At 38.8% G+C, this 21,484-nt stretch overlaps 1 protein-coding gene across 1 annotated transcript in view; it reads left to right on the forward strand.

Annotated features, from left to right (window-relative positions):
- The window catches only part of PTPN23 (protein tyrosine phosphatase non-receptor type 23), a 45,044-nt gene that overhangs the window by 8,220 nt on the left and 15,340 nt on the right, over window positions 1-21,484 (forward strand).

Genomic DNA, 21,484 nt, shown 5'->3' on the forward strand with positions numbered 1-21,484 from the left:
TCTGATTCCTTTTTCTCAGATCTCTTAGGGATACAGACCTAGTAGTGATATTGCTATAGAACTGTACCACACCCTCTAGTCAGAAGTAAGTCAGAGTTTTTTCATGTGACCATTGGCTATTTTTCAGGTGACTATCAATAGCTCTGATTTCTTCTGAAAACTGCATGTTCATATCCTTTGACCATTAGTCATTTGGGGGAATGACCTTTTTTTAAAAAAATAAATAAATTTGATTCAGCTGAATGCAGATCAAAGCACACTGTTTTCATTTTTTTTTCTCTTTCTAATGGTTTTTCCCTTTTGCTCTGATTCTTCTTTCACAGCATGACTAATGATTGTACGTGTATAACCTGTATCAGATTGCTTACTGTCTTGGGGAAGGGGGAGGGAAGGAGAAAAATTTGGAATTCAAAATCTTACAAAAATGAATGTTGAAAACTATCTTTACATGTAATTGGGAAAAAATACTATTAAGTGCAAAAAAAATTCACTAAGTAAAAAAATAAATTTGACTCAGTTTCCATATATATATTTGAGAAATGGGGCCTTTATCAGAGAAGTTTGCTGAAAGATTTTTTTAATATTACTTCATTGTCTATGGTACCTTTTAACAAAACGTAGTTTCTCTAATTGTCTCTTTTAATTATTTTTTTAAAAATTATTTTAGGAGCAGCTAGGGTGGCGCAGTGGATAGAGCACTGGCCCTGGAGTCAGGAGGTCCTAAGTTCAAATCCAGTCTCAGACACATAATACTAGCTGTGTGACTCTCGGCAAGTCACTTAACCCCAGTGGCCTGACCAAAGAAAAAAATTATTTTATTTTTAATTTATGAAATAAAACAAGCATTTTTATAACTTAGTATAATAAAAGAAAGATAATTGCACATGAAACTGCAAATCTATTATGTATAACTTTCCTTTAAAATATGTAATAAAGTTATGTCAATTTCTTTTTTTCTCTCTTCTCCGCACCCTAGAGATGGCTACCATTAGACACAAATATGTATATAGGTGTAAAATCATTCCGTACATACTTCTCTTTATCGATTCTTTCTCTGGATTCTGATAGTGTCTTCCTTTATATGTTCTTTGTAGTTAATTTGAGTGTTTATAATGGTCATAATGACTTATTCACTCAAAGTTATTCTTGATTAAGTCCTATTTTTGCTTTTGCTTTGTCTGAGATCATGATTGCTATCCCTGTTTTTTTTTAACCTTAGCTAAAGCATAATAGATTCTGCTGTAGCCCCCCCCCTTTTTTTTAAGCTTTGAGTGTGATTTTCTGTTTCAAGTTACGTTTTTTGTAAACAACATATTGTTGGGTTTTGCTTTCTAATTCATTCTATCTGCTTCTGTTTTATGGGTGAGTCCATCCCATTTACCTTTACAGTTATGATTACTGTGCATTTCCCTCTATCCTGTTTTCTTCTGTTTATCTTTCTATTTATTTATCTGTCCCTCTTCAAAAGTCTGTTTTTCTTCTGACCGCTGCCTCCCTTAATCTGCCCTCCTTTCCCTTTCTCTTATTCCCTTCCTTTCCTACTTCCCTTTTGGGTAAAATAGATTTCTATATCCACCTGAGTGTATTGTGTGTGTATATATTTTTCCCTCTGTGATCCAATTCTGATAAGAGTAAGGTTCAAGAGTTGCCCATAACACCCCCTCCCCCCATTTTTCCCTTTGCTGTAAAAACTCTTCCTTGTATACCTCTTGTATGTGAGACAATTTCCCTCATCTTCCTTTCCCTTCCCCATTCCCCCAGGGCATCCCTCTTTCTTACAGCTTCATTTTTTTTTTTTGAGATCTTGACAGTTTAATTGACTGATACTTGTGTCCTTTGTCAATGTGGGTTCCTTCTAACTTCGATAATAATGCTAAAGTTCTTAGGAGTTATGTGCATCATCTTCCCATATACAGATGTAAATAGTTTAACTTTATTTTGTCACTTGTGATTTTTCTTTCATGTTTACCTTTTTATGCTTCTCTTGAGTCTTGTGTTTGAATGTCAGATTTTCTATTCAGCGCTGGTCTTTTCATGAGGAGTTCTTGAAAGTGCTCTATTTCTTTGAATGTTCACTTTTTCCTGTGAAGAATTACACTCTTTTGCTGGGTAGGTTATTCTTTATTGTAATCCTTTGCCTTCCAGAATATAATATTCCTAGTGGCTTCCCCCCTCCCCCAGTTCTTTAATGTGGAATCTGTTAAATCTTGTGTGATCCTGGTTGTGGCTACATGAAATTTCAGTTGTTTCTTTCTGGCTATTTTCAATATTTTCTCCTTGACCTGGGAGTTCTGAAATTTGGCTAAAATAAAATAAAGTTTTCATTTTGGTATCTCTTTCAGGAAGCAATTGGTGAATTCTTTCAATATCTATTTTATCTTCTGTATCTAAGATATTGGGCTAATTTTCCTTTATAATTTCTTGAAATATGATGTCTAGGCTCTTTCTTTGATCATGATTTTCGGGCAGTACAATAATTCTTAAATTATTTCTCCTTGATGTATTTTCTAGGTCAGTTGTTTTTCAGATGAGGTATTTCACGTTTTCTTCTATTTTTTCTTCTTTTGACTTTATTTTTATTGTTTCTTGATGTCTGATGGAGTCATTAGTTTCCACTTGTCCAATTCTAATTTTTGAAAAATTCTTTTCATGAGTGAGCTTTTGTACTTCTTTTTCCATTTTTTAAAGGTGTTCTTTTCTTCAATATTTTTTGTACCTCTTTCACCAAGCTGTTAATTCACTTTTCATATTTTCTTGCATTACACATTTCTTTTCCCAGTTTTTCCTCTACCACTTTTATCTCTTTCTTTAGTTCTTCCAAGAATTCTTTTTGGGCTTGTGTCTGATTTGTATTTTTTCTTTTGAAGCTTTGCTTGTAGCTGTTGTCACATTGTTGTCTTCTTCCAAGTTTGTGTCTTGGTTCCCTGCTACCTAGTAGTTTTTTATGGTCAGGTCCTTTTTTTTGTTTGTTTGCTCACTGTTCCAACCTATTTTTTTTTTACTTTGAACTTTGTGTTGAAGTTGGGCTCTGCTTACCTGGGAGTGGGGAGACACTTTCCCAAGCTTCAAACTTTTTCACTCTGCTGTTTTCAGAGCTGGTTCTGGGGGTCTGTAAGTTTTCAGTGCTTCCAAGGTGGTGTGGTCCAGGGAGAGGCATGGTCACTGCTCTGGTCTTTACCCCCTAGAACTCCTCTTGGCCCTTAAACTGTGGCCAGGTCCCCTGCTCCCCTGCAGGAATAAGCAATTGTGCTCCTCTCTGCCTTGGGACTGTGACCAGGGCTCCTGCTCCCTCATGACTCACTGTAAGTGCTCCTCTCTACCTTGAATTGCAACCCAGAACTGCTTAGGAGCAAGAGAGTTGCCAACTAGTGGCAGCTGCATTCAGTGCCAGGAAAGGGTCCCCTGAAACATCTTTCTGATCAATCCCTTTACTGTCTCTGGGCTGAGAGCTCTCAAAGCTGCTGCTCCTGCTCTTGCAGCCACCTTCAAGGTCCACTGCTGATGTGACCACCACATGCACTCCAGGCTTACCCCTACACAGACCTCTCTTGCCAACCTCCTAAGTTATCTTAGGCTGGAAAAATGTCTCACCTTGACCTTTTACTGGCTCTGCCACTCCAGAATTCAATTTTACATGCTATTTTAAAAGTTGTTTGGAAAGGGGAAATTGAGAGAGTTCATCTAGGTTGCTGCCTGTACTCTGCTAGCTTAGCCTCACCAATCATATCTTCTTGACCTCAGACCCAGTGCTCTGTCCACTGTGATACCAGCCTGCCTCAGTGGGGGAAAAAAAGAAAAAGAATCACTACTACAGCACACACAATAAGAGGCCACACAGGCTTTGCTAAAAGACCTCCAGCAAGAAAGGAACTACCATCTCCCTTTTTAGATAGCTTCAGTTGTTAGGAAGTTCTTCCTCATATCAAGTTTAGCTCCGCCTCTTTGCAGCTTCCAGCTATAGCTCCTAGTTATGTTTTCTAGAGCTAAACAGAACAGATTTAATTCCTCTTCCACCTGACAGCCCCTCAAGTACTTGCAGATTATCTGTTTGGAAGAGCTGAGACTAAACAAATGCACAAACAGGCATAATGGTATGAGGCAAAATGTGGCAAGTGACAGAGGTAGCACAAAGTACTGCGTGTATTCAAGGAGTTTAGCACAAAGGACAGAAGAGATATGTCATAAGGCATGATTTGGGAAGTTACAGTCTGTAAAACCACACTCTCCTGTGTTTAGAATTTTACGAGAAAAGCTGAGGAAATCCATTGAGAGGCAACTGCTGGCACTCAGTTTGTTGCTTCACTGAACAGAGATTAAGAGAGAGATGAGTAATAGAGGTGACTTTTCACCAGTGATTCAGCAGGCTGAAAGTCTTAGTGGTTAAAGTTCACTTTTCTTCATGCCTCCCTTTCCCATTACCTGTAATACCCATTCAGCCTAAACTGAACTCAGTTTACACCTCCATCTTCAACTAAGAATTGTCATTTTTGTGATCTGGAACAAATTTAGGCCTCCCCCAGCCCTGTCTCCCAGCCGTAATCTGCCTATGCCAATCTATCAGGCACAATGCTGCCCAATTCTTTAATATCAGGTAAGTCACTTAATCTCTCTGGGCTTCAGGATACTTATCTGTAATATGAGAATACTAGATTAGATTGTCTCTAAAATCCCTTCTAACTCTGATGTTCTGTGGTTCTAACCTTTTTAAAGCACAGCTCTTATCATTGTTACTCCAGTGGTTCCTGCCATTGCCTTCAAGTTAAAAATCCAAAATATCTTTAGTCTGACAGTTGCCTTAACTTACCTTTCTGGCCTTTCCTCCCACTGTTCCCTTACCTAACCTTTGCTTTAGCCAAACTTCCCATCATGTAAACCTTGTACTTTCTTGGCTGTGTGCCATTTCTCATATCATTCCTTTTTCCTTTCCTCTCATCTGTGGCTTTCCAGATCCTATGTGGTCCTTCTAGACCCAGTTCAAATCCCATTTCTTTTTGATGTATTTTCTGCCCACAGCCTACAGAGATCTGTTTCCTTCCAGTGAATTCTGTAGGTATTTGTTATCTGAACTGTTCATTTGGCACTTCCCCTGTTAAGTTATCTTTTTATTTATGTGTTATCTCCATTTAGATCATATGGTCCTTAAAGGCAGGATAGTTCTTTGTATTCTCTCCAGTGAAATCTGCCCTTTTCCTTCTCTCCTTTTTATCTCTAAGTTCAGACTCTGGATTGTCTCTGAATAATCCCACTTTAGATTATAATTAGTTATATTAACTGTGTCTGACAGTATGCAGAATATTCCATAGTCTACCACCTCTGCAAAGAGGGGAGAGAGGGATTACACAGTAAGTTAGTGGTAAAACCAGAACTTAAACCCATGTGTTTTGACTCTCAGGTCAGGTCAGTCTTTGTCTCGTTCTGTGATAAAGAGATGCTTTACCTTTCATCTCACTTTGGGCCAGGGAAGGGGGTCATGAGTACTAATAATAGGCAAATCTGTAATGCTCAAGGGAACCAGATTCACTAAGAATCCAGTTCTGAGAGTTTTGAATTTATGAATACTAAAAGCCCACAGAGAAGGGATTGTAGCCACTCTGGCCCCATATTCAGTCACATTAGAATCCTTGTCACTGTCAACGGATATTTGAGTGCCTGTTATGTACAGGACACAATGCTAGATGCTGGAGATACAAAGATGTGTAAGAATCCTTCATACCATGTCAAACATGCCATTTAAATATCTGCCTTTGTGCCTTAACTCATGTTTTTCATCTTGCCTGGAATGTCCTTGCCCCTAACTTTTACTTGTCCTACTGGTTTGACTTGAGCAAAAAGTATATATAGGGAAAGTTTTGGAGATAAAGTTAAAGATTAGATACATGAAGACCTGGTTTCAGGGTGAATTGGTATAGGGAGAGACTGGAGGCAGGCAGGTAAATGAAGAAACTGTTGGAATACAGTGATGTTGCTCATAATGATATAATTTGGTTCTGAAGTCAGCATTTTTAGGTGATGATCATTTTAGTTAAGATTATCCTTGAAAATCTCTTATATCATAACTCATGAAGTATAGCACAGTATCTGTAAGCAGTTATAACTGGAAAAGGGTTTCTTTAAAAGAAGGTAGTCTTGACTTGGTCCTGACACAGGTAACTCTGAGATAGTTGCTATGGAATTAATTGAATATAGATTTTATTTTTCTCTATACCCAACTTAGCTATTCATTAAGAAAGAGTTGGGGGGGCAGCCATGTGGCTCTGTGGATAGAGCACTGGTCCTGGAGTCAGGAGGACCTGAGTTCAAATCCAGCCTCAGACACATAAGACTCACTAGCTGTGTGACCCTGGACAAGTCACTTAACCCCAATTGCCTCACCAAGAAAGAAAGAGAGAGAGAGAGAGGGTTGGAATCTACATCTACTCAAATAGAAGGAAATAAAAATAGGTAAAGTTTAACAGGAAAACTGCTGATTCAGGGAAAAATAATTTTTAAAGGACTTCATACACAAATGTGATTATGTTAGAGCAGAGATTCTTAACTAGCAGCATGTGAACTTTTAAAATATATATATTTTTTGGTAACTGTATTTCAATATAATTAGTTTCCTTTGTAATCATATTTTATTTAAACTCATGCTGAGAAAGGATCCACAGACTTTTATCAAACTACCAAAGGGGTGCACGACACATCATCACATTTCTCCTTGTTGTTTCACCATGAGACAAGAGAGGAAATAGAAAAGTTAAAGGTAACACAGCAGGAGCCTTCTGGTAGATAAGGAATGCTAGAAACACCTACTAAGGCTGGTCCTTTTATTAGCTTTACCATCCTAAGTAGAATGACTAGACTATGGTTATGATGAAAAGGAAAATCTAGAATTACAATCAGTATGTCAAGATGCTCACACTGAGAGGCACACAGGAAATGAGATTAAGGTGGAACATCTCTCATCTCATGCTTCCACCAGGGCCCCCATTCATTGAGTGAATTAATAGGGTGGAAGCCCTAGAACTATTTAAAAGTGTTCATTGTCTCAGTTTCTCTGTCTCTGTCTCTCTGTTTCTCATGTAGTTGAATGTGGTAAATTAAAAGCATGATCCATGTTTTGAGAGGGAGTGACGGGGAGAAGATGAATTGTCGGAATAGGAAAGGCCCAAGGGAGACCTGGTTTTGGTGGGAAAAGTTTTAGATGGGGTACAGTTTTAGATGTTGATGTGGATATCTAGATAGAAATATCAAGTAAATATATGTTTATCTTTGCATGTGGAAGTGTATTTCTGAGGCTTGAGATCTGTCTTCTATGACATTCACCAGAGAGAAAATGGAAAGTGAAAAGAGTGAAGATGGAGGACAGATATGCTCAGAATTGGAAAGGAACTCATATGCCATCTAGGCCGACCCAGTTATGGCCTAGAATGCCTTCTGCAGCGTGCCTGATAGTTGACCATCCAGTCTTTTCATGAAGACTTGAAATGTCCATTTCCCAGGGCAGCCTGTTCTACTTTTGGATAGCTCTGATTGTTAGGAAGTTTTTTCTTAAATTAAACTTAAATTTATTTTTTTGTGGCTTCTGCCCATTGTTCTTAGTTGTGTACTGTGGAGCCAGGCATAACAAGTCTAAAACTTACTTTTCTGTGGGCCAGTCCTTCAAATATTGAAAGCTATTATTTCCCTCAAATCTTCTCCAGGTTGAACATCCCAGATTGCTTCAACTGATTTTCATATGGCATGAACTGGAGGTCCTTTACCAGCCTGGTCATCCTGCTCTGGATGCCCTTCAGCTTCTCAATAGCATTCCTAAAACGTGGCTTACAGAGCTGAATGCTGACGTGTCCTATAGCACAGAGTGTGCGGTGGGACCGTCATGTCCTTATTCCTGGACGCCTCTCTTAATGTCACCTTAGCTGGCATCAGCTTTTGTGGCTGCTGCATCACATTGTTGACTCGTATTGAGCTTGTAGTCTGCTAACCTCCTCAAGGTTTGTTTTGTTTTTTTCTAGCTAAATTGCCACCTAGCTGTGTCTCTCCATCTTATGTAGTACTTGTGGAGTTTTTCAACTTGACATTTGTCTTTGTTCTTTTTCATCTTAATTGATTCAATCAAGAGTTCTAGGCCGACAAGGTCTTTTTGAACCTGTCATCCAGTGTGTTAACTATGCCTTACAGTTTTGTGCCATCCAAAAATTTGATAAGCATACATTTACCTAAATCATTGATAACAGTGTTAAATAACACAAACCTAAATTACATCCCATTGTTGATCACCTTCCAAATTGACATGGAACCATTACTGACTGCTTGCTTTGGGGTTTGGCCATTGAATCAATTCCAGTCCACCAAATTATTCTGCCATGTAGTCCACACCCCACTATCTTTTTCACAGGTATAGCGTTATAGATTTTGTCATATGGTTTGCTAAAATCCAGGGAAACTACTATATAGCATTCCCTAGATCTACCACTGTAGTAAGTAACCCTTTCAAAAAAGTAAATTAAGTTACTCTGGCACAACCTATTCTTGGTGGTTTGCTAGCCTTAGATTCTTGAAGGCTAGGCCATTACTTCCTTTTCTTAGATGTTCACTACCCAGCTGTTTTAGTAATATGTTCTAGAATTTTGCCAGGCATTGAAGTTAAGCTCATTGGCCTATAGTGCACAGATTTCATTCTCTTTCCTTTTATGAAAATGAAGACATTTACCATTCTGAAGTCCTATGATACCTCTCCTTTTCTCCAGAATCTTTTCAGGCATGATCAACAGTGACTCAGCAGTCATATATGCCAGTTTTTCATTAGTGCCCAAAGATGTAGGTTGTCTGGTTTAGGTGACGAATTCACCTGAGGCAGCTAAATATTCTCTTTTCAGATTAATAGGGAGATAGTATTTAGTCCAAGGTACCTACTGGATTTTGTCAAATCTTCCAGAATTTTGATACTATTTTACCCAATTTCTTTCTAGTGGGGACTTTGATGTAGTAACTTTTATTAAGATGGTAACTTCAGAAGAAAATGTCAGATCATTCCAAACTGGCAACTGTTGGCACTCTCTGAGCTTCCCAACAAACATCCCCTGAAATTTTGGCCCCGTGTGAACAGAAGGGGGTGCTTAGTACACTGACAGCTTAAGAAGAATTTATTGTCCTTTCTAATCAGCTGATACTCCTTGAGTACTTGCTATGTGTAAGGCTCTGTGCCAGGTTCTGTGGTAGTAGTATCAGATCTAGCCTTCAAGAAATTTATAAGCTAGTTGGGAAAAAATAGGTTGGTACTATGAGCTGAGCATTAGATGAGTAGTACAAAAGTATGGAGGAAGAAAATATTACTATGAGCTAGGGAAATCAGGAAATCCCAGCTTCATAGAGAAGGTAGAAATTGTGGGTCATAGAAGGGGACTTTAATCCAATCCTCAAACTTTTTTCCCCATATTAGCCATGTTGCAAAAGAAAAATACAGAGCAAAACAAACAAGAAAAATAAAGTTTAAAAAAATATGCTTTAATTTGTATTTAGAATTGATCTATTCTCTTTCTGGAGTTGGATATTTTCTTCATGGATCCTTTGGAATTGTCTTAGATCATTGTCTTGATCAGAGTAGCTAAGTCTTTCACTATTGATTATCATTATAATATTGCCGTTGCTGTGTACATGTTCTCCTGGTTTTACTCACTTCCCTTTTTCATGAGTTCATGTAAGTCTTCCCAGGTTTTTCTGAAATGATCTCTGTTGTCATTTCTTATAGCACAATATGCAATACAATAGTATTCCATCACAATCATATACTACAATTTGTTCAGCCATTCCACAACTTTGGGTATCCCCTTGATTTCTAATTCTTTGCCACCACAAAAGAAGCTGCTGTGAATATTTTTGTACAAATGGTCCTTTTCCCTTTTATTTGATGTCTTTGGGACAGAAATCTAGTAGTGGTATTTCTGGGTCAAAGGTTATGCATAATTTTATAGCCCTTTGGGTGTTGTTCCAGATTGTTCTGTAGAATAGTTGAATCAGTTCACAGCTCCACCAGCAGTGTGTTAGTGTCCCAGTTTTTCCACACCTTCTCTAGCATTTGTCATTTTCCTTTTAGTCTCATAGGTGTGAGGTGGTATTTCAGAGTTTTTTTGATTTACATTTCTCTATTTAATTTATATTTCTCTAATCAGTAATGATTTAGAGCATTTTTTCACATAACTATTGATAGCTTTGCTTTCTTCTAAAAACTGCCTGGTCATATACTTTGACCATTTGGCAATGAGGGAATAGCTCTCATTTTTATAAGTTTGGCTCAATTCCTTACATGTTTGCCAATCCTCACATTTTACTAGGGGCAGGAAAGGACTGAGATCTGCTTAGAGAGCTATCAGTTAAGTTGAATCTCTTTAGATTTCAGTCTATACTACTGGAGTAACAAGTTTCACAAGTTTCTGTCCACTGTGTAAATGAAGGCCCCACCCCCAAGTTTCTCTTTCAAATTTATCAGCCTCTCATCCCAATATACTGGGATTTGGTGAACAAATCAGTATTTATTCTTTTACTTCCTTTGATATGCCACCTGAAGCCCCTGTGATTGTTTCCTCATCTATAAAAGGCCAGGTTTTGAACTTGATTTCATAGAACTTTGGAAAAATTTTTATGATTCCTACCTTAATGCCTCATTGTGGTATGGAGGTTACCTTAGATTCTTGAAGGCTATGCCAGTACAGCACAAATTGTCTAGTTGGGTCTACCATAATAGAAAGGTTTTGTGAATAGTGGTAACAACAGGTTGTTTCTTGACAAATAGTCGTGCTTAATATGGAATGATCTATCACCATTAGTCTGGCCATCTGGTATTGAATTCTTTGCCCACAGCAACCCGTGGGAAAAAAAAATACAAAATGAACCTCAGTCTTACTCAGTTAGTCTCCTTCCCATGGTGGCAGAGGATGCAAAGAATCAGTTTATAGGAAATCTGGAAACATATGGAACTCTAAATATGACATACTTATCCAGTGACCCAATGAGTAGACATGATACTTGGAAGGACTAAATTATATAATTCTTGACATTCTTGTCATAAAACCAAAAAAGAATAGAAAACTGTTGCCAAATGAACTAATGGCTCAGAGACTCAGCTTAGACTTGCAAATACATATTGGACAAAATACTTCAAAACTGATTTTATCCTGCATCTAAAGATAAAAAGAAATGTTATTTCATGGGTCATTTGGTTATTTCATGTTCTTCCAACAAGCATTTACAAAGAACCACTGTTAAAGTAATGACAGTTTATATGACAGGACAGTAAAGGATGAGGAGGTAGAAGAATTCTTCCAGACATTTAATGAGACCCCTAATCAACATATGTTTTAATACTTGATAATTTCTTGCACAGGTGGGCATTAAAAAAATTGCCTCCCCCCAAAATTATTGTTATTGTTTATTATTACTGTATTGTTATTACACCATGTTAAAGGAATATACATAAAGGGAGTAGATATTAGTTGACTTTGATGTAATGATAAAAAAAAATCTAATCAAGTGGGTTAAATGGATCCAAGTAAGTGGATTAGTCTGATCTTAGAAAATGGACTGAGAAAGGAGGCAGACAAGGGTAAATTACGTTACAGGAAAAGACAGAAAATCCTATTACAGCACAGGGAAAGAAGGGAGAGGGGTGAGCATTGTTTGAACCTTACTCTCATCAGATTTGGCCCAAGAAGGGAGTAACATGATCAGTTAGGTACAGAAATCTAACTTGCCCTGTAGGCAGTAGGAGGGAAAAGGGGAAAGAAAAGGGAAGGGGGATAGAAGGGAGGGAAGAAGCAGTAAGGGCAAAGGGGAAGAAGAGGGAAAGGGATAATAGAAGGGAGGAGAGACTGAAGGAGGCAGTGGTCAAAAGCAAAACACTAGTTGGGGGGGAGGAGAAAGGAGAAAGAAAAAGCATAAACAGGAGGAAAAAGGATGGAGAAAAAGACACAGTAATCATAACTGAAAGTTGAATTGCTATCTTTTTTTTTTCTCTTCTGCTGAGTTTTGTTTCCTCTTTCTGATGGTTCCTCCTATTGGTTTTAATTTTTACTTACAACTTCACCAGTGTGAAAATATGTTTAATAGGAATGTAAATGTATAGCCTATATCAGATTGTGTGCCATCTTGGGGAGGGTGGGGGGAAGGAAGGGGGAGAAAAATTTTAAACTCAAAAGCATATGGAAGTGATTGTGGATAAATCAAAATAAATGAATAAAATAAAAAGAAAAAAGAAACAATAAATGAAAGAAAGAAAGAGAGAGAGAGGAAGAAAATATGGTGCCAGAGTAAGAAACAAGAGCCTAAAGGCTTGTAGATGGCGCTGACGGCTCACCTGCATATCATGAATACTTTATTCAAGAAAAGTCAACAAATGCCACACACTGTGAGTTCCTAATTGATCACAAAATAAATGAAATTGATTATATTTTGGTAGACCAGAAACAACTTTCTGAATCAGTTTGTGTAGCAAGACTGTAGAGGAAATGGTCCCAGAAGGTACCAAGGAAAATCATGAGAGAAGGGGCAACTGAATCAATCAAAACTTCTGAACAATCAAAAGTATATACAGGAGATCTGTGCTAGTAGAGATACAGTTTTAAAGACATCAGTTTGTTTGCTTTTAAGCTTTTACCAAAGGCTGGGGGAAAAAAATCAGTGTTTAACCTGTATTTCATAACCCACAAAGGAACCCCCAAGAAATTAGCAATTACTGGCTGTATACCTTCTCTTGCATCTCTATAAAATTGTTATGAAAATAATGTCCAGAAAACTGAGGATGTAGAAATAACACTAAAGAAAACCATGGTAAGAGCAATTGGACTAGGCCAGATACATACAGAGGACATTCATGCTGGAAGGAACACTGTTTTGAAGACATTGAGTCTCTCTTTTTTTTTTTAACCTACAAGCACTTTAATATTTTATTATATCCACGTGAAAACATTTTTTGACATTTGTTTTTTTAAAATGTTTGAGTTCTAAATTCTCTCCCTCCTTCCCTTCTGCCCTCCTTGAAAAGGCAAGCAGTTTTATATGTTATACATGTGCAGTCATGCAAAATATATTTCCATATTAGCCTTGTTATAAAAACACAGACAAAAAAAATAACAAAACCAAACCAAGAAGAACAAAGAAAATTTAAAACAAAAATTATGCTTCAGTCTGCATGTGGATTCTATCAGTTCTTTCTCTGGAGATGGATGGATAACATTTTTTATTATAAGTTCTTGTATTGCTGAGAATAGCTAAGTCATTCACAGTTGCTTATCCTGCTTATCATTTCTTACAGCATAATAGTATTCCATCATAATCATACATTACAACTTGTTCATCCATTCCATAGTTGATGTGCATCCCCTCAATTTCTAATTCTTTGCCAATACAAAAATTCTATAAATATTTTTGTATAAATAGGTCCTTTTCATTTTTGTTTTTTTATCTCTTTGGGATACAGACCTAATAGTGGTATTTCTGGATCAAAGGCTATATACAGTTTTATAGCCTTTTGGGTATAGTTCCAAATTGCTCTCCAGAATGGTTGGATCAGTTCAGAACCCAACAATAGTGCATTAGTGTCCCAATTTTCCCACCTCCCTTCTAATATTTGTCATTTTCCTTTTCTGTCATGTTAGCCAATCTCATCGGTGTGATATAGTACCTCAGAGTTGTTTTAATTTGCATTTCTGTAATCAGTAGTGATTTAGAGCGTTTGGTTTTTTTTTAATATGACTGTAGATAGCTTTGATTTCTTCATCTGAAAACTACCTGTTCATGTCCTTTGACCATTTATCAATTGGGGAATGACTTGTATTCTTATAAATTTGACTCAGTTCTCTATATATTTGAGAAATGAGACATTTATCAGAGAAACCTGCTGTTAATATTTTCCCCCCAGTTTTCTGCTTTCCTTCTAGTCTTGGCTGCATGGTTTTGTTTGTACACAATCTTTTTAACTTAATGAAATCAAAATTATCTATTTCAGGGGCAGCTAGGTGGCACAGTGAATAGAGCACTGGCCCTGGAGTCAGGAGGACCTGGGTTCAAATACAGCCTCAGATACTTGACACTTATTAGCTATGGGACCCTGGGCTTAACTCTATTGCCTAGCCAAAAAAAAAAATTATCTATTTCATATCCCATAGTGTATTCTTCTTGGTCATACATTCTTCCCTTTACCATAGAACTATCAAGTAAACCATTCCATGCTCCCCTAATTAGCTTATAGTATCGCTCTTTATGTCTAAGTCGTATACTCATTTTGACCTTACCTTGGTATACAGTGGATTTGGGTTCTTTTTTTTTTTAACAAGGCAATTGGGGTTAAGTGCCTTGCCCAGGGTCACACAGCTAGTAAGTGTCAAATGTCTGGTCTGAAACCAGATTTGAACTCAGTTCTTCTTGACTCCAAGGCTGGTGCTCTATATCCACCACACCACCTACCTGCCCCTGGATTTTGATTCTTAAGGCACCTGTAAAAGGGCAGGATACCAGAGTCTTGGGAGAAAAAATTGAAGACTTTAATATTGCCCCAAATCCAACTAATGGCCCAGAGAAGGGAGTGTTTGGGAGCCACAGTGTTGGTGAGTTGATTCATAGGGTAATCAGCTGACCTCATCTTTCTAGGAACAGTGATATGATAATATTGATTTTAATCCTAAGCCCAGAGGAAGAGGTGGAGAATGTAGAGAGCACGTAAGGGCAGCAGGATGCAAGATACCTGGGGTAGGCAGCTCGGTGAATTGTGAAGACATGATCTGATCAGGGGCCAGAGGCTGCCTTGATATAGTGAACTTATAGTTGAGTTTTTGCCCACCAGTCGAGGCAGCCCAGGGCAAGAGTTCTAAAGCTGAATGGATTAGCTGCTTTGGAGAGTCAGTTTATAGAGAATGAAACTGAGGCTCAGAGAGGCTGATAAACCTAAAGTCTCACAGCTTAGTAAGTGCAGGCAAACTGTTTTATTGTCCTTTGATTTATTGCGCTTCACAGGTAATGAGTTTTTTACAGATTGAAGGTTCGCGGGAGCCTTGTGTTGAGCAAGTCTGTTGGTGCCATTTTTCCAACAGCATGTGCTTGTATTGTGTCTCTGTTTCACATTTTGGTAATTCTTGCTGTATTTCAGACTTTTTCATTATTATCACACCTCTTATGGTGATCTGTGATCAGTAATCTTTGATATTGCTATTATAATTGTTTTGGGGCCCCACAGATCACACCCATAGGAACTTAATCAATGTTGTGTGTATTCTGACTACTCCACCTTCCCACCAGTCCCATCTTTCTCGCTCTCTTTGGGCCTCCCAATTCCCTGAGGTACAACAGTATTGCAGTCAAGCCAGTTAATAACAATGGCCTTGTAGTGTTCAGGTGAGAAGAAAAGTCATTCCATGTGGCACACTTCATCATTGTCTTATTTTGAGAAATTGCCACAGCCACCCCAGCCTTCAGCAGCCACAACCATGATTAGTCAGAAGCCATCAGCCTCAAAGCAAAAAGATTACAGCTCACTGAAAGGCTCAGATGTTGGTTAGCATTTTTAGTGTTAAGGTGTTTGTTAGATAAGATATTATGTTGGTTTTTTCTTTTTTAGACATAATACTATCACATAGTATAAATGTAACTTTTATATGCACTGGAAAAACAAAAAATTTGTGTGACTCGTTTTATTGCAATATTTGCTTTATTACAGTGGTCTGGAACCAAACCCACAGTGTCTCTGAGGTGGGAACCAGAGTTCATAGCATTTTTGGCTCCAAGCCAATTTTTTCACCACTTACACTATGCTGCCTCAAAGAGCAAGTGTGTAGAGCAAGCTGAACTGGCTGTTTCATGATTCTTACGCTGCAGTCAAACTTCAGTGTTCTCCTGATGTGTCTTCTACTTATGTAAAGAGAATCACAGAATTTTGGAGTTGGAAGGGAACTTAGAAGCCACCTAGGCCAGCCCACATATGAAGAAGAATTTCCTCTACAATAAATGGTTATTCAGCCTTTGCTTGAAGACATCCAGTGAGGAGGATTCACTATCTCCTGAGGCATCCTATTTTACTTTGAGATCTCTCTCTCTCTTTTTTTTTCTGTGAGGCAGTCGGGGTTAAGTGACTTGCCCAGGGTCACACAGCTAGTAAGTGTCAAGTGTCTAAAATCGGATTTGAACTCGGGTCCTGCTGACTCCAAGGCCAGAGCGCTATGCAGTGCGCCACCTAGCTGCCCCAAGATCTCTCTACTTTTTAGGAAATTTTTCCTTACCTTAAATTTATCTCTTTCCAACTTCCACACATTGCTCTCTGCGCTCCAGAGCCAAGCAGGAGAAGTCCAATCTCTTTCCATAGGGTGGCCCTTCACATACTTGAAGACAGACATCATGTCCTGTTCCTCGCCTTTCTTCTCTTCTCCAGGCCAAACATCCCCATTTCTTTTCATCAGGCCTTATATGAACTCAGAGGTTTTCACCTTTCCCTGGACACTTTAGCCTATCAGTATTCTTCTTGAAATGCAACACTAAGAACTGAACATAATACTTGGATGGATCACTAGAGCCTATTTATCCCTGTGAAATTTCATTTCATTTTATTTGCTTTAGCCTAGCCAACTTTCTAGGGTTTTCAAAATCTGTTTGATCCTTATTTTGTGCATCTAGTGTGTTAGCTATCCCTTCTAGCTTTGTATCACTTGCAGATTTGATAAGTGTGCCATATATGTCTGTCCATGTCACACTGAGCTAAATGCATATTCCATCATATTTGACCTACTCAGTAAATCCTCTGTCAAGCTTTAAGACCCAGCTCAGGTCCTACCTCCTCTATGAAACAGACCTTCTAGCTCCCTTCACAATGGATTTTTTTTTCTTTAATACATGCTTTATATGATGCTCTCCGGATAATAGAAGACTCTTGTCATAAATTTCAGCAAAGCAAAACATAGTTGGCCATTTCTGCTAATGAATATCTCCTTCCAGACCTGTAATCTGCCTCCTGTCTGCTGAAAGGAAGACGACAAACTACCCACATGACCCTTTGTCCCTTTGTTAGGTTTTTTTTTTTTAGTTTTAAAAATTTGTAATTTATTTTTTTCTGTATTTGTCCTCTTTTCCCAAGTAGAATGGGAGCTCTACACAGACAGGAAATATGCTTTGTACTTCCTTCTATCACACAGACTCTTTGCTGATGATAATTATTTTGGCCCTTGACATTGGAGCATGGAGTAGCCATTAATGTCATGATTTCATCCTGTGATCAGCCTATAACAGTAGCTTTCCATCAAATGCTGTGAGCTTTTCTTGTCAAGAAATATTCTGCAGCCCTTTGCAAACTAACTGCCATCCTTATTACTTTCTTGAAACTGCACTTTCCAAAGATATCAATGATTTTTGTATCATCCAGTCATGTGGCCTTTGTTCAGTTCTCATCCTTATTAACCTTCCTGCAGCAGTATTTGACACCATCAAGCCATCATCATTCTTTCAGATAGTCTGTCCTGCCTTGGCTTCTATGATCTGTGATCTCTTGCTTTGAATGAATTACTTTAAAAAGTATTCAGTGAGGGAAGGGAACAAGCATTTATTAAGCACCTACTATGTGGCAGGACATCGTGACTGAACTAAAGCACTTTTAAATTGTCTGATTTGCACCTCCCCATAACCCTATAAAGTAGGTGCTATGATCCCTATTTTGCAGTTGAGGAAACGGAGGCAGAGTTTAGGTGATTTTACCTTGGTCACACAGCTAGTTTCTCAGGCTGGATTTGAATTCAGGTGTGTGTCTGTGTGTGTATAGGACTCCAAGTCTAGTGCTCTTTGCACTGTGGTGCCACCTAGCGGCCTCAGTACATGGTGTTTACTATGCATCAAGTTCTGGGGATACAAATGGAAAAGCAAGACATGTTCTGCTCTCAAGGAGCTCCCTTCCAATGGTGGGAGATAATGGGTATGAGAGGGTTTAATTGCAGGGCATAACGAAAGGCTTGTTGGGTGTCTGATGCAGAGTAGGCAATTAATAGATGCTTGTTGACTTCACTTAAGCTTTGATGACAAGGCCCAGGGTCCTTAGGAACTGACATTTGTCCAGCCAAATGTACCCTATGTGTATGGGAGTTTATAGTGGCCAGGAAGATGATAGAGCAGAAGGAAAAGTCCAGTGCCTCCCACATCATACAGGAAAAGTTATAGTTGGTGACTCTTTGCTCAATCAAGTGGCATGAATGGATCTCTTCCTCTAGCAAAGGGCTGGAGGAAGTGTGATAGGGGGTTGGAGAGGAGCAGGGACTCAGGATTCCCTCCAGCAGTGTAGGGAATGGGACCTGTGTTTTTTCTCCAATCTCACAAACCATTCCTCAGTCTCCTTTTCTCAACCTCTTACAATAGGCATCTTCCAAACTTTTGTCCTCAGATTTCTTCTCTTATTTTCCCCTTAGCAATCTAATTCATTCCCACAGCTTTAGTTTTGTGAAGCTTTATGTGCATGGTTTCCAAATCATCTGACCTCTCTCCAAAGCTCCAGATTGGCCAACTGGATAGCTTAATGTTCTACCAGTACCACAAACCCAGTATATCCTAAACCAAGCCAGCCCACCCCCAAATCACCTCCTTTTACTTACTGTCACCTGATTACAGGTTCTTGAAACTGCAGTGTTATCTTTGACTCTTCCTCATTTGCCAATTTATTGCTACCACTAAGACTATTGCAGTGGGCACCTGACTGCTGGTCTTTCTACCTTTAATCTCCCCACCCCTGTCCTCCTTCCCTATCTCCACCTCCATCCATTCTTCATACTACTGTCAAATGAACCTTTCTTAGCCTCACATCTGATAATGTTGCTTCACAAGTTCAGAATCCTTCTATAGTCCTCTCTCCTTTCCTCTACCAACTCACATGGCCTGTGGGAGCAACATAGTGTACTGGAAAGAACTCTGAATATAAAAGCCCAGGATCAAAATCTGAGTTCCAGTTCTGGTACTTATGTTTGTATGGCCATGAACAAGTCATTCTCAGGCTCAGTTTCCTTATAATGGTGATGTTGATACTTCGACTTCTGCGATAGGGTCAGTATGAGTAACCAGTATCTAAAGGTGAGTTGTGTTCTCACCTTTATCGTTCTACCTCCCACTATTCCTCATTTCATCTAACCCTTCCAAAGCCCATTTTAGGTGCCACCTCACATCTGAAATCTTCTATGGTCCTTTACCCCACATCCCAACTGAAAGTAATCTTTCTGCAAATTTCTCAGAGCATATCAACATTTTAATTCAGCAAACATTTAACATATATGTTAGACTGAGAAAAGGAACTTTTTAAAATTTGTTTTTATGCCCTTATATATATCTCCAACACTTAGCACAAAGCCTGGCACATAGTAAGTAGGTGTTTAATAAATTTTTGTTGACTTTGTGTGTGTGTGTGTGTGTGTGTGTGTGTGTGTGTGTGTGTACTATAGATAATCAGAGGATAATCAGAAAACCAGTAACTACATGAAAGGTAGTTGCCATTAACTAATAAGGAAAAGGAGTAAATTTTGAGGGAAGTTAAGCTTTGTTTAAAACATACTGAGTTTGAGGTACTGGAAGGACAGTTCTGGTGGATATACCCAGTAGGCTGATTGGAATCATCTAAATATAGTCATAAATGTTTGTTGAATAAATATCACTTTGTTTAGACCTCTCCTTTGTGTAGATATCACATTCTGTTTTGCATCATAATTATTTGTGCACATGTTTTTTCCGTCTATTAGAGCTGATATTCCCTGAGAGCAGGGGCTATGCCGTATATTTTTTAAGTTCATAGTGCCTTGCATCCATGCTAAAAGGTGATTTAATTCAAGGCCTTCCACAATCTGGGCCCAGCCTGTTTCTAGCCTTTTGGTGAGAACCTATGATTTAATTGATCTAGGGAACTCACTGTGAGGAAATTTCCTTTTTCAGTGTAGATCAGCAACTGTTGTGTAACTTAGTCTTAGAGTTGCCTCAGCCACTAATAGGTGAAGTGACTTGATGTGGATTGCAGTCTTTGTGTGTCAGAGACAGGTATTGAACCCACGTATTCCTCACTCCAAGGCTGGTTCTCTATCTGCTGTGCTGTACTGCTGTTCTAGCCTTATCTCTTACTGTTTCTCATCACATCTCTGTTTTCCATTCAGACTTGGCAGCTGGCCATCCCCCAGGTGTATCCTGAGGCTTCCTGCCTCCATAATTTTGTTCACATCAGCCTCTAACCTGTATTGCCCTCCCCGTCATTGCCTGTTGAAATTTTACTTGTCTTCAAAACCTAGAAAGCTTCTCCTGATTCCTTTCTATCCCACTTTTTTCCTCTAGATGATGATGATGATGATGATGACAACAACTAGCATTTATGTAGCACTTACTATGTACCAGGCACTGTGCTAAGTGCTTTACAAATATCTCATTTGATCCTCACAACAACCCTGGGAGCTAGGTGTTATTATCCCTGTTTTACAGATGAGGAAACTGAGGCAGACAGAAAGTGACTTGCCCAAGTTCAAATAGCTGGTTAGTATCTGAGGCTGGATTTGATCTCAGGCCTTCCTGACTTAGAGTCCAAAGTCACATGTTCCCTTGCCCTCATGGAGTTCATACTGTAGTGCCCATATAGTACAGAAGTGGATAGGAGTAAATGCATAGGACAGGTACAAAGGACTGTGCAAAATCCAAGGAAGAAAAAAATTTGGAGGGCATTGGGGAAAGCTTCGAGGAGGAGTTTGCATTTGAGCTGTCTCAAAAGGAGTAGGATTTTGCCTTTGAATATACAGAAATTTTCTTTAGTGTTCTACTTTTATTTTCTCCCGTATATACACTGTGGTACTTGAAGAGAACACTAGTGTGGAGTTTGAGTTGTTTTTCTAGCAAAGATTTATTTTTCAAGCTTTGTTTACACACACATCATCGTCATCAAATAGCAAGTGACCTGCTGGACCAAAGACCTGGGGACATCCAGTGGCCTGCTAGGGATCTCCTTGCCATCCCTCCTCCCTGTCTTTTCTCCCCTTCTGTCCACCTCATCCCAGTGGTGGGCAGCAGGAAGAGAGGCCAGCAACACCTGTTGCCACTGAGGGAAGTCACAGACTTATCCCTTTCCCACCCAGTCCTTATTGCCAAATGCAAGTTCCCGTTTGTTGTAGGATACCCACTGTCAGCTGGATGCTGATCCCTAAATATCTACTCTATGGAAGATATGCCAGAGCCCCACTCCGCTCTAGTCCTTAAACCCACTCCCCAAGATCTTATTGGCCTTGGCACCTGCCCTGCTACTTTCTCTGCCTAAGGACTACCTGGTTTTTCCATGTGCCATGAACTGAACATAAACATGAACTTCCTTGAACTTCCTTTGTGTGTTGACTCCTCCAAATAGAACATGAGCTCCTTAAATAAGGACTAGATTCTTCATTTGTGGTCCTAGCACTTAGCACAGTGCTTGGCATATAGTAAATACTTAATAAATATTTTTCCATTTCATTCTATTGGAACTTCACAAAAA

Source organism: Phascolarctos cinereus, unplaced genomic scaffold (assembly GCF_003287225.1).
Source record: "Phascolarctos cinereus isolate Bilbo 61053 unplaced genomic scaffold, phaCin_HiC Scaffold_4;HRSCAF=312, whole genome shotgun sequence".
NCBI lineage: Eukaryota > Metazoa > Chordata > Mammalia > Diprotodontia > Phascolarctidae > Phascolarctos > Phascolarctos cinereus.